Here is a 15,415-nt window from a genome sequence, read left to right as displayed (position 1 = left end):
CGACTGGGACTAGAACCCGATGCCTATATGGGATGCCCGTGCCACAGGCGGAGGATTAGCCAAGTGAGCCAAGGCGCCGGCCCTCTGTGCCCATTTCAAAACAGGAGCTTGTAGCCCCTGAGGCCGTCAGGGGTGTCCGTGGTCCCCTTTTCGCAGCCCAGCGCCCCTAACAGGCCTGGCAAGGGAGGCGCACCAGGAAGAGCAAAGCTAAGCTGTGCATTCTTGTGACCAAGAGGCCTCTGGTTGTTTGCAGTCAGGAGTCCATCCCCCGAGCCACAGAGAACTGTTTAGGACTCGCTTCTGCTGCTGTCAGCACAAAGCTGCCTCTGGTGGATTATTCAGACCGCTTCTCTCTGCTTCCTCCCTCGAGGTTAGGAAGGCGTGGCTTTTGCCCCTCCCCATCCCCCAGGTGTCCAGGCATCCACACCCTGTGCACTGGAGATGGTCAGAGGGAAGGGCCAGGTGGGGAGGGCTGACCAAGGACGCCAGCCTGGGGCACTTGCCTTTCCCAGCCTCACCCAGCTATCACCAGCACCTCCAGCGGAGGATTCTAAGCCCTCATCCTGGCGCGGGACCATGGCCAAGTTCATTCTTTTTCTTTTTCTTTTTTTTAGAGAATTATTTATTTGAGAGGCAGAATTACAGAGAGAGACAGAGACAGAGACAGAGAGACAGAGAGAAAGGTCTTCCATTTGCTGCTTCACTCCCCAAATGGCCATAACAGCCAGAGCTGCGCTGATCCGAAGCCAGGAGCCAGGAGCTTCTTCCGGGTCTCTCATGTGGGTGCAGGGGCCCAAGCACTTGGGCCATCTTCTGCTGCTTTCCCAGGCCACAGCAGAGAGCTGGATGAGAGGTGGAGCAGCTGGGACTCAAACCGGCGCCCATGTGGGATGCCAGCACCTGCTATGCCACAGCGCCGGCCCTGCAAAGTCTCAAAGTCTGAGATGCCAATGACACTGTAGACATGGACCAAGCTGACTTGAGGGGCGCCTGTATCGGCTATAATCAGACGTGCCAGCTCCAGAGGTGAGCTAGGCTTCAGGCGCTGTGTGGCGTTTGGAGAGGGCAAGAGGAAGGGAGAGCAGTGTAGGTGGAACAGCAACGGGACGACCTGGGAGGAGGCCGGATCTGCGGCTCCGTTCCCCAGCGTTCAGAGGTGGAGGGTTCCCGGAGCCCGTCTCTGCCGAGGCAGCCCCGCAGAGCTCCACACTCGGTCCGCTTGCACTCAGCCACACGCTGGCTGTGCCTGCAGCCGGCTTCCTTCTCAACGTTCCTGCCTTTGGCTCGAGCTCTGGGAGAAGGAGTGTGAGACCCAGGCTTCCGGAAGCTTCCAAATTTAAAACAATCCCCCTGGACAAAAGACAGAACTGCCTATAGAGGCCTGCATTCTAGCCAAGCCCCAGGGTATATATTTGTCCATGCCTGAGATTCCCATAAAAAAAAAAAAAGAAAGAAAGAAAGAAAGAAAGAAAAAAACACACATTTGGCCAAAAGACAAAGCAGCAAGAATGCACTGCAGAGAGGAATATTTGGGATGGCTGCTCAAAATGTGTGAAGTGATGAACCAAATTAAAAAAAAAAAAAAAAAAAAAAAAACCCTGCCTGTGGCAAATTGTTAGCAGACTAAATTTGGGGGTCTAAACCCAGGGTCCCTGCCAACTGAGTTCAGACAGCCCTAGTGTTTTTCCATTTCTATTTATAGCTGTGCACACATCCTCACACAAAAAATGCGAGGACACTGGAGTCCGTTTCTTACATGACTAGAATGTTCTGCACGTATCAGGTTACAGCACGTGGGAGCCGCGCGCTCTCCCTACTGGAGGAGGGATTAATCAACGCGCGGAAAAAACCGTAACGGGATCCTTTGGGAATCTGAAAGTATGAAAACAACGCTTTCTTGATTTCCTTTAAAAAATGCACTGCGCTTCAACAAACCGGGCTGAACACCGCCCGTGTCATAGGTTAGCGTGGGCCCAAACATGAGCCAGATGTGGCCTCTGGTGCCAAGGAGCTGGTGGCTTTCTGGGGGAGGTACAGCCCCGGCAGGGGCGTCCAGGGACTTGGCTGAGCTGTTGACAAATGGATCAGGCACGCAGAAGGCACAGTGAATTAATGGGCATTTTTTCAGATTTATTTTATCTTTATTTGAAAGGCAGAGCTACAGAAAGAGAGGTAGAGACAGAGACAACGAAACATCTTCCATCTGCTGATTCACTCCCTGGATGGTCGCAACAGCCCTAACACAGCCCCAGCTGAAGCCAGGAGCCAGGAGCTTCGTGGGGTCTCTCTCGTGGGTGCAGGGGCCCAAGGGCTTGGGCTACCTTCACCTGCTGTCCCAGGCACATTCGCAGGGAGCCTGATTGGAAGTGGAGCAGACCAGACTCGAACCAGCACCTCTGTGGGATGCTGGTGTTGCAGGCAGAGGGCTAACCTGCTGGGCCACACTGCCCTCTTTCTTTTAGGGGAAACGTGAGGTTCTGAAGCGGATTCTTCCTCCAGCTTCAGATGTTGATCACTTGATCTGGCTCAGCCAATCAGTGCCCTCCATCCACCCCGGGCACAGTGATTGGTTTCAGGATGACCTTGCCCTCCCAGCTGGACCAATCAGAGTGAGGATCCAGACGCTGAATGGAAACAATGAAAGGAGGCCTGGGTGTGTTGTAAGCACGGAGTGAGTCAGTCTTCCCATGAGCCTGACGGCAGAAGGTGAGCGAAGAGACAGAAATAAACCACCAAACATTCCTCACCGATGCCATTCTTACGCTCGATTTTCCAGCCACGTGAGGCACAGAGATCCCCTCCTGAGACAGTCAGTTTGAGTTCGGAGCTTTTGAACTTCCTCCCAGGATCGTCCTTACTCTTGCAGGACGGGTCAGGGTGTACTTCCTGGAGGCGGTGGGCGGTTCTTGGAGCTAAACACCTGGAATCAGGTGTCGGAAGGGCCGTAGGATCCCGCTGTGTGTCTCCACCTCCAGGGGACGCATTTCTTGGCTGATGGCGGCTCAGCTCCAACCTCTGCCCCTGTCTTCGTGGGGCCCCCTCCCGCATCTCTCTGGGTCCTCTTCTACAAGGTCACCAGTTGTTGGATTTAGAGCCCAACCAAAATCCAGGGTGATTTTACCTCAACGTATTGAATGAGTGACATCCATTAAGACCCTGTTTCCAAATGAGGTTGCGTTCTGAGGGTGTAGGTGACATTAATACTGGGGACACTGTGGTGCCCACCAGCCTTACCTGCCCACCAGAACCTGTGGCTTGTCCGGAGCTATGCCAGGGGAACCGCGGGGCGTGCCCCTCACAGCCCTGCTGGGGCCTCTTCATGGTCAGAACAGCTGCTTCCCTGAGCGTCAGCTACGCAAGGCGGCCTGGGCTAAAGCTTATCCAAGTGCTGGCCGTCTCCTTGGCTCCAACAGGGTAAGGTTTCTCACGGCGGGGAAATGACAAGATGGGAGGGCTGGTGAGGAAGGCATTGAACCCCCGTGTCACAGGCACAGCTCCCGGCGCGGGGCTGAGCGCCCTCACCTGCTGGGCTGGGTGCCTACCACTCCATCAACTTCAAAAAAAGATTCCTTTATTTGAAAGAGTTTCAGAGAGGCAAGGTCTCCCGTCCTCTGGTTCACTCCTCAGATGGTGGCAACAGCCAGAGCTGGGCCGGGCTGGAGCCAGGAGCTGCACCCCGGGGGCAGGGCCCCAGGTGCTCAAGCCATTTCCAGTGCTTTCCCAGGCGCATTAGCAGGGAGTTGGCTCGGACGCAGAGCAGCCGGGACACAAACCGGCGCCCATACGGGAAGCCGGCGTGGCAGGTGGCGGCTTTTCCCGCTGCGCCAGAGCGCCGGCCCCTCCATTTACTTTTTGAAGCCCGCTGGCGTATTTGAAGCCCAGAGACCGGCCTCGAAGTCGACACTTCTTACTTTCCTGTGCCATTTATTGCTCGGTGTCGGGAAGAAGCCAGGCAAGGGGCGATTCATCGATGTCTTTAGGACGCGTTGCTTCAGGCTGAGCGGGGCCTGACAGTGGGAGGGAGAGAGGACTTGTGGGGGTGACCATTTATGGGTGTAACGAGATGGGTGACTCAGCTTTCCACAGGGACCCACGGGAGAGACTTGGGATCAAGTTGTTAGGCGTGCTCTCAGCCCGATAGGCCAGCCTGGTCTTAGGACTCAAAACACTAAGCCAGTTCGGGACAGGGTGCTGAAGCCTTCAGGAAACAAATCAGAACATGTCACCCTTCTGTTGCGCGAAGCCGTGGTGCGCTGGAGCCTGGCGTTGGTTTTAGTCTCAAGAAAACGACTGTGATTCCTCACTGGCTGCTCTGCACGGGAGAATTTCCCGGGTGGTCGCAGGAGTGTACCCTACTGAGAGTGAAAATATCGGAGTCTGGGCCTTTGGGGAGGTCCCTTTCCGGAAGGCAGCGCCTGCCTGCACGTCCGCTGGCCCGGTGGACCCTCCCCACAGAGGGCGTCTCATCAGAGACTGGGGGTCTCAGGGTGCCTCGGGGTGCTGGGTGGAGCAGCGGCTGCCAGCCTGGCCTGAATGCACCCACGCGGGCAGCAGTAGCGCGGCTGCGTGCACCGGGCCTGGGCCCTGAACCCAGACTCACCCGGCCACCGGCGGCTCTGCAGTCTTGCAGGAGCCACTGACTCCTCGGCTTCACCTTCCTCATGGGAAAATGGAGCTGACTGCTCTCACCTCCGGAAAACGGAGCTGACGGCTCTCACCTCCAGAAAACGGAGCTGATGGCTCTCACCTCCGGAAAACGGAGCTGACGGCTCTCACCTCCAGAAAACGGAGCCGACGGCTCTCACCTCCTGGAAAATGGAGATGCGCACTCTCACGTCCAGAAAACGGAGCTGACGGCTCTCACCTCCTGGGGTGGTGGGATGAAAGGAGGTAATGCACACGTGTTGTATGACAAGCTTTCAGCAGCATACCTGACAACTAGAATGTGCTCGTGTCGCCGATGACACTCCCAAGTCTGCTGCGAGCACTATGGGCGCTGACTCCGCTGACTTCTGTGTGCTCTGTGTTCCTTAGGCTTATTTTGGGGGCCGGCGGAGGGGGTCTTGTTTCTTCCTTGCTGGCCCCTGGGGCGCCCGTCACAGGACCACTCCGCACTTGCTCGTCCGCTCATTCGTCTAAGCATCCAGGAGCAAGCAGTGTGGGAATGTCAAGGCCCCCGCCTGCTCCCCGCAGAGTTTTGAGAACGAGAGGAGGGACGCACAATGAAGGAAGGAGTGGGTGCGGACGACTGAAGACGTGGGCAGGGGGTGAGCCCCGAGCCCCGTCCACCCCCCGACAGACCCGCCCCCACGCAAGCCGCCTTCCCTTCCCAGGGAACGTCTGCCAACGCCAGCCGTCACAGGGTTGGCCGTTCGCTGGAGGGGAGCTCCGGGAGAATCCCAGAGGGCCTCAGGAGCCTCACCTTGGAGACCCAGCGGTGGAAGTGTCGGCACCTCTGACCCAGCAGGTCCGCCCCGCCCGACGTGGTGTTCAGTGGCCTGGCGGCTGCACGTCCAGCAAGACTGCCGAAATTCCCCCTGGCTTCCCACCTCCAGGATTCCCAAGGATTCTTTTCTGGGATGACTTTTCTGCCCCTCTCTGTTTCCGGTCCGCACCTGCGCACAGGGTCCCTGGGATTGGGCCCTTGGGACTTCTGGGCCACACGGACCAGGTGCAGTGTCAGGGCTACAGAGGCGGGGGATGGGGGAGCGAGGCGACCAGAGGCCACTCTAGGGCTGTGATCTGCTTGGATGGCTTTAGTCCAAAGTGCAGTTTGGAGCTGCGTGATGCGGAAACAGCCGTGCACACAGTGTCAGCGTCTTGCCATTGGCATGGGCGTGTGATGAGAAGGCACGGAACCGTCCTCCCGCCCGTACCTTTCATTCTGCGGAAGTGGAACCGTCTCAAACGTTTTTCCCACCAAATCATGTTCTCATGACAGTCACCTGGAGAGCTTTTTTATTTTAGTTTATTTAAATTTCTTTTCATGCCGATGTCTGGGCTGCCCTGGGATGGGGCTCAAACGCCTCTTTTTTTTAGGTTCTCATCCGAAGCTAGGCTAGACCATCCTCGCCCTCGCCCAGCCGTTTGCCCCTTCTCTGCCTCAGTCCCTTGTTGTAAAGTAAGGAAAATGATGGTCAGCACACACCGTCAAAAGCAGCATGTTCTTACGAACGCTGCAGCTGAAGTGCCATGAGAGATTACACAATCCAGGGGCTTTATAGAGCTTCCAGTGTGGAGCTGTTTAGTCCATTTTCCATAGCTGTAACAAAATGCCTAAGGCCAGGCCATTTTTAAAAAAATGTTTATTTTTATTTATTTAAAGGCAGCTGAGTGAAAGAGAGAGACAGAGAGATTTTCCATCTGCTGGTTCACTCCCCAAATGCCCACAGCAGCAAGGACTGGGCCAGGCTGGAGCCGGGGCCAGGAACTCCATCCAGGTCCCCCCTGTGGACGACAGGAACCCACACACTCGAGCCATCATCCCCTGCTTCCCAGAATGCACATCACCAGGAAGTTGGTCAGAGGAAGAGGCGGGGCTTGACCCCAGGCACTCCAATGTGGGATGCAGACGCCCCAGGCAGTGGCTTAACCCTCTGTGGGACAACGCCCTCCCGTTCTCTTCCCTTCTAATGAAGCCATGAGTGCCACCATGGGGGGCACCACCCTCGTGACCTCTGCTCACCCCACTATGTCCCAAAGGCCCCACTTGCAAGTATGGTCGTCTTAGGGGTTTGGGGATTCAGTTCCCAACACACAAGCCTTGGGGGACACTTTTGCGCCTCAGCAGGATCCCTCTCTCCGAGTGACTTCCGAGGAGATGGCCTGGCATTTCAGCAGAGAAGCCTGGAAGCCCGGAGCTCACTGGGCGCTGTCCCTGGGCGCCATGGGTCTGGAGGCGCGAGGCTGGCCAGTGTCTGAGCCTCCTGCTCACCTGCCCGGGAGACAGGGAGCCCCAGAAGGAGGCGACTGGATCTGCAGAGCAGAGAGAGCGACCACAGGGGCCTGCGTGTATCTTTCTTCCATTCTACGCTATTAAAGGTTGGAAAATGCACCCATGACCTAGTATCAGCTTTGTGAGCATAAAAGAACCACTACACGGCAGTGTCCACCCTTGAAAACCTAGCAACGGTAGCATGCACTTATTCCGATAGAGTTGTCTGTCTGTACCCGTCGGGGTGGGCTCCGGGGCTCCCCCTGGGGTACCAAACTCTGAGGACGCTCAAGCCTCTTAAATAAAGAGCTGTCTTACTGGCATGGAACCCAAGCGCACGCCCGTACACTATCAATCATCTCCAGTATGTGATACACGCGCATATCATGAAGCAGCGGTCCCACGGTACTGCCCAGAGGCTCACGGCCAGAGAAAGCCTCTCACGTCCAGGACAGATGGATCTTTTTCCCCCAGATTCTTTCAATCCCTGGTTGGTTGAAATCACAGATGGGAAACCTGCAGATGCCAGCGGCTGACTATGATTAATTGCATGTCACTCTCCTCCCCCGTGTGCAGCTAAGAGTTTAGCTGAGGCGTTCCTCATCCAGAGACTGAGAGATCCTCTTGAATTTCCTGTGGCCGTGGGCAGGGAGGCTCAGGCCCTGGGTGGTGGGGCCCGGGTCCCTGGAGCACCTTGGCGGCTGACCTGTGTGCACGTCCCCGATCCCGATTTGGTTAAGCCCCCAGCTAGAGCGCCCTTCCTCATTAAATCACACATCACTGGAATTAGGTCGATTTTCCTGAGAATCAGCCAGGAGGTTTGGATAAACTGTTCTGGAGCCCAAAGAAAAATCACTTTTTAGTCCACCACAGACTGCATGAACCTCTCTTAACTAGAGAACCCTGAAGCCCATCCTGGGCTCTTTGGCAGTCTCTGCTGCATTTTAGTGTATTGGCAGAAGAGAGGCGATCTTTGGCATGCCAGCAAGTTCCTGCCTCAAGGCTGCAGTGCAGTGTAACATTATGACATTAGATGACAATTAGGGATCGACATCTAAGCCAGGATGCAGCGATGTGCGGTGGAGCCAATGCAAACAGCTCAAGGGAGGGAATGACCAGACGCGGGATGCAGCCAGAGGATTGCACCTGGCATGAGCCAGCAATGCCTATCAGACAACTGGGTACAGCCCACACCTTCACCTGGAGGTACTCCAAGAACTATGATTCAAACTTTTTTTTGGAATATTTATTTATTTTTGAAAGCATTATACAGACAGATGGAGAGAATGAGACAGAGAGACATAAAGAGAGATTGTCTGTTTGCTGGTTTATCCCCCAAATAGCCAGGGCGTGGCCAGGCTGAAGCCAGGAGCCAGGGGCTTCTTCTGGGTCTCCTACGTGGTTGGCAAAGACCCAAACACTTGGGCCGTCTTTGGCTGCTTTCCCAGGTGCATCAGGAAGGAACTGGATCAGAAGTGGAGTAGCCGGGACTCGAACCAGCACCCATACGGGCTGCTGGTGTCACAGGCAGCTGCTTAACCTGCTAGGCCACCACACAGGCCCCATGAACAGTGGTCTTTCTATTTTAAAAAAAAAAAAAAAAAAAAGAGGCGTAGGGGAGTCCAGGAGGTCACAAACGGGAAGTGGACCTGCTGTGGCCGCGCCATGTGGCTGTGGAGACTGGCCTTTGGAGGGTGGGAGCGTCCTACCCCGCCCTCTCGAGCAAACATCGCCCCCCCCCCCCCACCTCATGCAGCAGGGAGCTCCACGTGCCCTGCCCAGACCTAATACAACACCCGCCTGACTGGGCTGCCCCCTTCCCTCTGGCTGTGCTGGTCCTTCTTGGAGTTGGGGGAATTGGATGGGCAGACATTTTCTTTTTTAAGATTTATTTACTTATTTGAAAGTCAGAGCTACAGGGAGAGAGGAGGAGACAAAGAGAGCAAGGTCTTCCATCTGCTGCTTTTCTCTCCAGATGGCCACAATGGCCAGGGCAAAGCCAGGACTCAGGAGCTATGTCTGGGTCTCCCAAGGGGGTTCAGGGACCCAAACACTTGGGCCATCCTCTGCCACTTTCCCGGGTGCATTAGCAAGTAGCCGGATTGAAAGTGGAGCAGCCAGGACTCAAACCGGCACCCATATGGGATGCTGGCGTAGCAGGCGGTGGCTTTACCTGCAGTACCACAATCCAGCCTGATGGCTATTTTCTTTTTTTAAAAGATTTATTTTATTTATTTGAAAGACAGAGTTACAGAGAGAGGTAGAGACAGAGAGAGAGGTCTTCCATCTGCTGGTTCACTCCCCAGATGGCTACAGTGGCTGGAGCTGTGCAGAACCGAAGCCAGGAGCCAGGAGCCAGGAGCTTCTTCCAGGTCTCCCACGTGGGTTCAGGGGCCCAGGAACATGGGCCATCTTCTACTGCTTTTCCAGGCCATAGCAAAGCTGGATCTGAAGAGGAGCAGCTAGGACCAGACCTGGTGCCCAAATAGGACGCTGGCGCTTCAGCGCAGGGCTTTAATCTGCTGTGCCACAGCACCGGCCCCCGATGGTTGTTTTCAAGGGCTGCCTTGAGGGACTGGAGCCCAGCAGTGAACAGAACCTTACAACTCACTGGAAAGTCCATCTCAGTGAAGTTAAAATTGTCAGACTGCAGGCTACAGCAGAGAGCCAGATGGGAAGTGGGACAGTCAGGACTTGAACCAGCACCCATGTGGAGTGCTGGCACAGCAGGCGGAGGCTTTACCTGCTACACCACAGCGCTGGCCCCTCCTGGGCATTCGCAACCACCATCTGGAGCCACCACATTGGCCCTGTCTGTGGACAAGGCTGTCAGGGACCCCCGGATCTACAGATGGACAGCAAGCGTGCACAGAGCAGACGCAGTCCCACCTTACGCAGGCTGTGCAAGCCCAGCCTGACACCTGGATTCTGATCCTCAGAATCTCTCAGTTTCTCCGAATCCGGCAGGAGTAAGAACAGCGCGGATGCTGGTGAAATTCAGCCACCCTTTAGTCCACTCCACTTGTTTCTGGACCCCGGTTTTCCGAGGCTTCCCAGGATGGACGTTGGCCATCTGCTGCCCTGCAGGTTTGATTCCCTCCTCCCAGAGACTTCCTGCAGGTCCACTAGGAAAACGGATTCTGGAGAGAAGCTCCGAGGGAACGCTGCCCTGCCCACGGCTGACCCACCTTTCTGCTGGGAAGGCGGAGGGCTGAGGCACAGGCAGACAGGGAGCTGACCGGGGACTTCAGTGCCCAGCGCACAGACAGGAATCGCCTCTACAGGGACCACGGACGAAGAAGCAACATGTACACCTACGGCATGTTAAGCATACAATTGTTGCTCGAGAAATTTTGGATTGGCCCAAGTCTGAAGTGCTGGTTTGCTAATTCAGTCACTCACCCACTCGGCTGTTGAATCAATACCGCCACAGACACTGTGATACGTGGTAGACGTCGTTTTGGGCACAGCGGATAAAGCAGAGTGCCAAGACAAGGATCCATCCCCCCGAGCCTAAGTCCCTGCAGTAGTTAATAAACAAGTAAGTGAAGAAAGACCTGGCACGACCTCACGTGGAAAAGGCACGAGGAAAAGGGGTGGAGCAGTGGGGGGCGGAGGGTGGCCATACCCTCCTTGATAAACTGGGCCAGGCAGCTGGATAAAGTGACACAGCAGTACCAGAACAGGGAACAAGGGGACGTGCCCTGGGCGACAGGCCAGCGTCCTGTGCTCCTGGACGAGCAGGAAGGCCAGTGTGGCTGGGATAGGGGAGTTAAGGCAGCAGCAACACAAGACGGGGTCCAGGAAGCAGGCAGGGGCTCCGCGTGGGGTTTTACAGAACGTCGTGAGGACTTTGGAGAGGGTGATGTGATCTGATTTACGGCCTTAAACTTCGCTCCGGCTCCGGTGTGGAGGAGATTCAAGCTGGGTGGCTGGAGTGGAAGACGGAGGGAGAGGGGCCGGGGGCCGGGAGGTGGTCATCAGTGTGATGAGAAGCCGAGAGATGCTGGCTCGATGCCCCCCCCCCTTTTTTTTAAGATTTATTTTATTTATTTGAAAGACATAGGAGGAGAGAGAGAGAGAGAGGTCTTCCATCTGCTGATTCAGTCTCCAAATGGCCTCAACAACGGTACTGGGCTGATCCCAAGCCAGGAGCCAGGGTCTCCCACGTGGGTGCAGGAGCCCAAGCACTTGGGCCATCCTCTACTGCTATCCCAGGCCATAGCAGAGAGCTGGATCAGAAGTGGAGCAGCCGGGACTTGAACCGGTGCCGATATGGGATGCCGGCGCTGCAGACGGCAGCCTTAACCCACTGTGCCCCAGCTCCAGCCCCACCTCTGTTTTGAGGGTGGAACCACAGGGCTCACTGGTGAATTAGAAGTAGGAAGCGAGGGAAAGAAAGGCACCAAGACATTCCTTGGGATTTTGGCCCGGGCAAGTGGGCAACGCGGGGAGACCGGGCGCGGGAGGACCTCGCTGGGGTGAGTGGGTGGACTCACGCGTTCTGCTTAGACAGGTTAAGTCTCAGAAGGGAATTAGTCACCCATCGGGAGATGTCAGGCAGGCAGCCGGCTATGGGGGCCTGGAACACAGGCTGGGTGCGGGATAGCGGGAAGCTCTCTGGGAGAAGAGCTGCGTTCTGTGATCTGTTGTGACACCTGCTAGTGTGCCTGCTTCCCTCCCGGGCCTCGGTTTTCTCACTTGGAAAATGATGGGGTTGGCTGGTTGCCGAGGGGCTCCTTAGCCACGCAGGTCGGAACTGGACTGGCAGCCTTGACATTCATCGAGTGGCCGGGGTGGGCTGGGCTGCCACAGTTGGGACCAAAACAGAAGGGAGTTGGAGGACCCGAGGAAGAACGGAGCTTCTCGGAAGTTGAGCTGGAAGCGAGTCTTTGCCAGGCAACCAGAGGCTTGTTCAGAACGCAGGCCACCGGGGAGGGGAGCGCGGCGGCCACAGGTGAGCCTGCTCCAAGCAAAGCCGCATTTGGGCTCACTCTGGGACCAGTGGCCTCGTGGTGCGGTGGTTAAGCTGCCGCCTGTGACCCCGGCATCCCATAGGCGCATCAGCTAAAGTCCTGGCTGCTCTACTTTTGACCCAGGTGCCTGCTAATGTGCCTGGGAAAAGCAGTGGAGGATGGCCCAAGCGTTTGGGTGGAGTCCCGGGCTCCTGGCTTTGGCCTGGCCCAGCCCTGGCTGTTGCAGCCATTTGGGGAGTGAATCAGCAGAAGGAAGATGTCTCTCTCTGGCTCTCCCTCTCTCTCTCTGTAACTCGGCTTTTCACAGAAATAAATCAAGTAGAAGAAGTTGTCGCTGGCACAAGATTTTCAGGGCAGGACAGTGAGGCGGTGCCGTGGCCCAGGCCAGGCCCTGTGTCCACGTAACAGGTGACCTTGGACAGCTGGGTCTGCCAGCACCATGGCAACTGAAGAATGAAAATGTCCACAAAGGACTTCGGCTCTGTTTTCTGCTCTGCCTTTCCTGCCACCGTCCTACGTGTCCCTGATGGGTTCCCACCTTTCGTCTTGTCGCTCCTTGTTCCTCCGTGGGAAGACAGCTGGTGTCTGCTGCCCCCAGCTCTGCCCAGTGCACCTGCGTCTCTCAGCACCTCGTTTGGCAGCGTAATAGCCCTGCAGGCAAGGGATGTGATGCGATAGCCCGGTTTCCCAGATGACGAACCTGAAGCTCAGAGGTCAGGGAGCGCGTCAGGGGCCGTGTAGACCCCTGGGGACAAGCCGTTTTTGGCTCTGGGTTTTGGGCTCTCGGACTTCTTCTTTCCCAGGATTCCATTCAACCCTCCAAGCTGAAAGGCTAGGGGAGGGGGAAGGGGAGGGGGAGGGGAGGGAGAGGGAGGTCTTCCATCTGCTGGCTCACTCCCCACATGGCTGCTACGGCCAGAGCTGGGCTGATCCAAAGCCACGAGCTTCTTCCGGGTCTCCCACATGGGTGCAGGGGCCCATGCACTTGGGCCATCCTCTGCTGCTTTCCCAGGCCATAGCAGAGAGCTGGATTGGAAGTGGAGCAGGCGGGACTTGAACTGGCGCCTTATGGGATGCTGTCACTTCAGACGGTGGGTTTACTCACTGTGCCCCAGCACCGGCCCCAGCTGCCTTCCTTCTAAGGCAGCCACAGGGCCTCACTTTTGCACATTCTATCGGTCACAAGCAAAGCCCGAGCCTGATTCAAGGGTAGAGGGCGTAGACCGTGCCTCGAGGTGGGCAAGTGGCAGAGCCGCCTTGCGGGAGGACTGGTGGGATGGGATTGGCCCAGCAGCTTCAGGAACTGCTGTGGGCCACACCGGTGAACGCGCACCTGCTCGGAACTTCACCAGCTATAGTGAAGGGCCATTATGGGCAGCTGGGGAGTGAACCAGCAGGTGCAAGTTCTTTCTTTATGTCTCTCCCTCCATCACGCTGCCTTAGGGGAAAAAAACTTTAAAAAAAGACTTGCGTATGCCACCTGGGAGTGCTGTGCTACGTCCCAGCGCTGGCTCCCAACTCCAGCAGAGGCAGCAGCGATGGCTCAAGTCATGGGGTTTCCACTACCCAGTCTGGCCCCAGCCCAGCCCCAGCCATTGTAGGCATCCGGGGGGCGAACCAGCAGATATGGGAGCTTCCTCTCTCTCTCTCTCTGCCTCTCAAATACATAAAAATATGTATCTTTTAAAAGTTCAGCAAATGCCGGTTTTAGAATTTCAGTCCCTGCTATGGTTTGAGTGTTTCTCCCACCCCTACAGTTCTACCCAGTGCATTTTATTGCTTTTCAAACTTACAGTGGCTCCAGGTAAAAATCACACACACACTGCCCATCTAAAGCGTGCTGCGGTTTTGTACGTTTCGTTTTTATCCTCTTCCACACAGCACCTAAAACGCAGACGAGAGGTGGCCGCCCCTGCTCTCCCCCGGCCGTCCCGGTGCACGTCGGACACACGACAGCCCGTTCCCCAGAAAGGCAGAATCAGCCGCGGCCGCGGGGCTTCGGGCGTCACAGCGGCTCCCACAAGGTCTTGCTGTCCCCGCCAAGCTGCAACTCCTCAAGCATATGGCAGGCCATCTGTTTCCCCCGAGCACGCCGCGTCCCCTTGGTGTCACCGCACACAGCGAGCTGCTAAAGATACCGCCGCTCTCGCGCTGACGTCAGGCGGGTCTGGAATGCCGCCAGCTGATTTTTGCTCTCGGAGGCCCAAATTGGAAGCATGAGCTTGCCCACATGAGACGCTCCCACCAAGTCCTCAAATGCTCCTCGCCATCATTTGTTTAAAAAAGCTCAAGTGATTTTTCATTGTCTCAGGATACTAGGGAGGGTAGCCAATTCGGAAAAAAAACGTGGTTGGTGGGGGGGGTGACGGGGAGGGAGGAGAAGCCAGTGGAGTATGTCCTAACGCAGGGCAGAAAGAACAAAGTTTATGAAAGGATAAGAACTTTCCAGGCTGAAGCATAGATGGGGATTCCTGATAAAGCGGCCGCGGTTTTAGGAAAGCAGACTGGGCTGTTTTATTTTTAAAATGAGATGCGATAAATGGCACAGACAGTACGGCACTCAGTCTAGGGTCTGACCTTCCCCCGGTTTCATGTTATTTTTCTACCTTGATTTACCCTCTACCCTGATTTCTTCTTTTGAAAAAAAAAAAGGTATTATGTATTTTCAAAAGACATTGGAAATCCTGTTTGATATATTGTGAAGTGCAAGTAAACGATGATTTTAAAAATTTGCTGTGACTGATTATTTATGGTGAGTCTGCTTAAAATAAATCAGATGCTTCAGCTGAGTATAAACATAAATAGCACAGATTTCCGAAGCCAAGCTCTAAAGAGTTACTAGGATATATAAATATATTAGCAGCTCTCATGAGACGGTTACACGAACTGTCCTACTGCAGATCCTGGGTTCACCGACCAACTAAAATAGCCTGTCGCTGACCTACAAACCAAACGTTCCAGCACTCGCCCAGGGTTTGGTCAGATCTCTTTTTTGTCACCTAGTGTCACCACACTGCATGTCCTCATACCTGGATGCACTGGTCACCAGATCAGGGGCTGGAGAGATGGGACTGGGGGTGTGGTCACCCTGAGTTCTTAGCTAAGGTTTGCCCCGACCTCTGAAGATGTGTCTGAAAATGGACACTTTCTCTAGTGGGGTGGCGACACGAGCCGAAAGTGTTCTAGAACCTCAACAGAATCCTTGATGTCACTGCTTCCGAGAGCGGACGAGTACTCAGCCCTGCCCTGGCCTGTCTGAACCCACGAGGCGAGGCGAGGCGGAGTCAGGACCCTGACTGAAAAGTCCCTACAAATTCTAAAAGGCCATCAACTAGGCAGCATTTCCATATTTTTAGATTTGAATTGTTTTGACAGTAGGGACCCATTTTTGTCCCATCCAAGTCCACCACCGGTTATTTAGGAAGCAGCTGGGATATGAAATAGTTTACAAACTGGGAAACCAGCCCAACGGACAACTCAGGACCCTGGGGATGTGGGCAGGGTC

At 55.5% G+C, this 15,415-nt stretch overlaps 1 long non-coding RNA gene across 1 annotated transcript; it reads right to left on the bottom strand.

The window, feature by feature from the left end:
• Positions 1-12,387: 12,387 nt before the first annotated feature.
• On the bottom strand, positions 12,388-15,040 carry LOC138848668 (uncharacterized). The gene is made up of 2 exons (XR_011386782.1): positions 14,940-15,040; positions 12,388-12,561 (listed from the first exon to the last, which is right to left on the bottom strand). It is a non-coding gene; the product is annotated as an uncharacterized lncRNA (long non-coding RNA).
• Between the last annotated feature and the right edge of the window lie 375 nt (positions 15,041-15,415).

Source organism: Oryctolagus cuniculus, chromosome 2, assembly GCF_964237555.1.
Source record: "Oryctolagus cuniculus chromosome 2, mOryCun1.1, whole genome shotgun sequence".
In the NCBI taxonomy this organism is placed as follows: domain Eukaryota; kingdom Metazoa; phylum Chordata; class Mammalia; order Lagomorpha; family Leporidae; genus Oryctolagus; species Oryctolagus cuniculus.
Note: the sequence above shows the minus strand (reverse complement) of the source record. Positions and strands in the feature narration are given on the sequence as shown.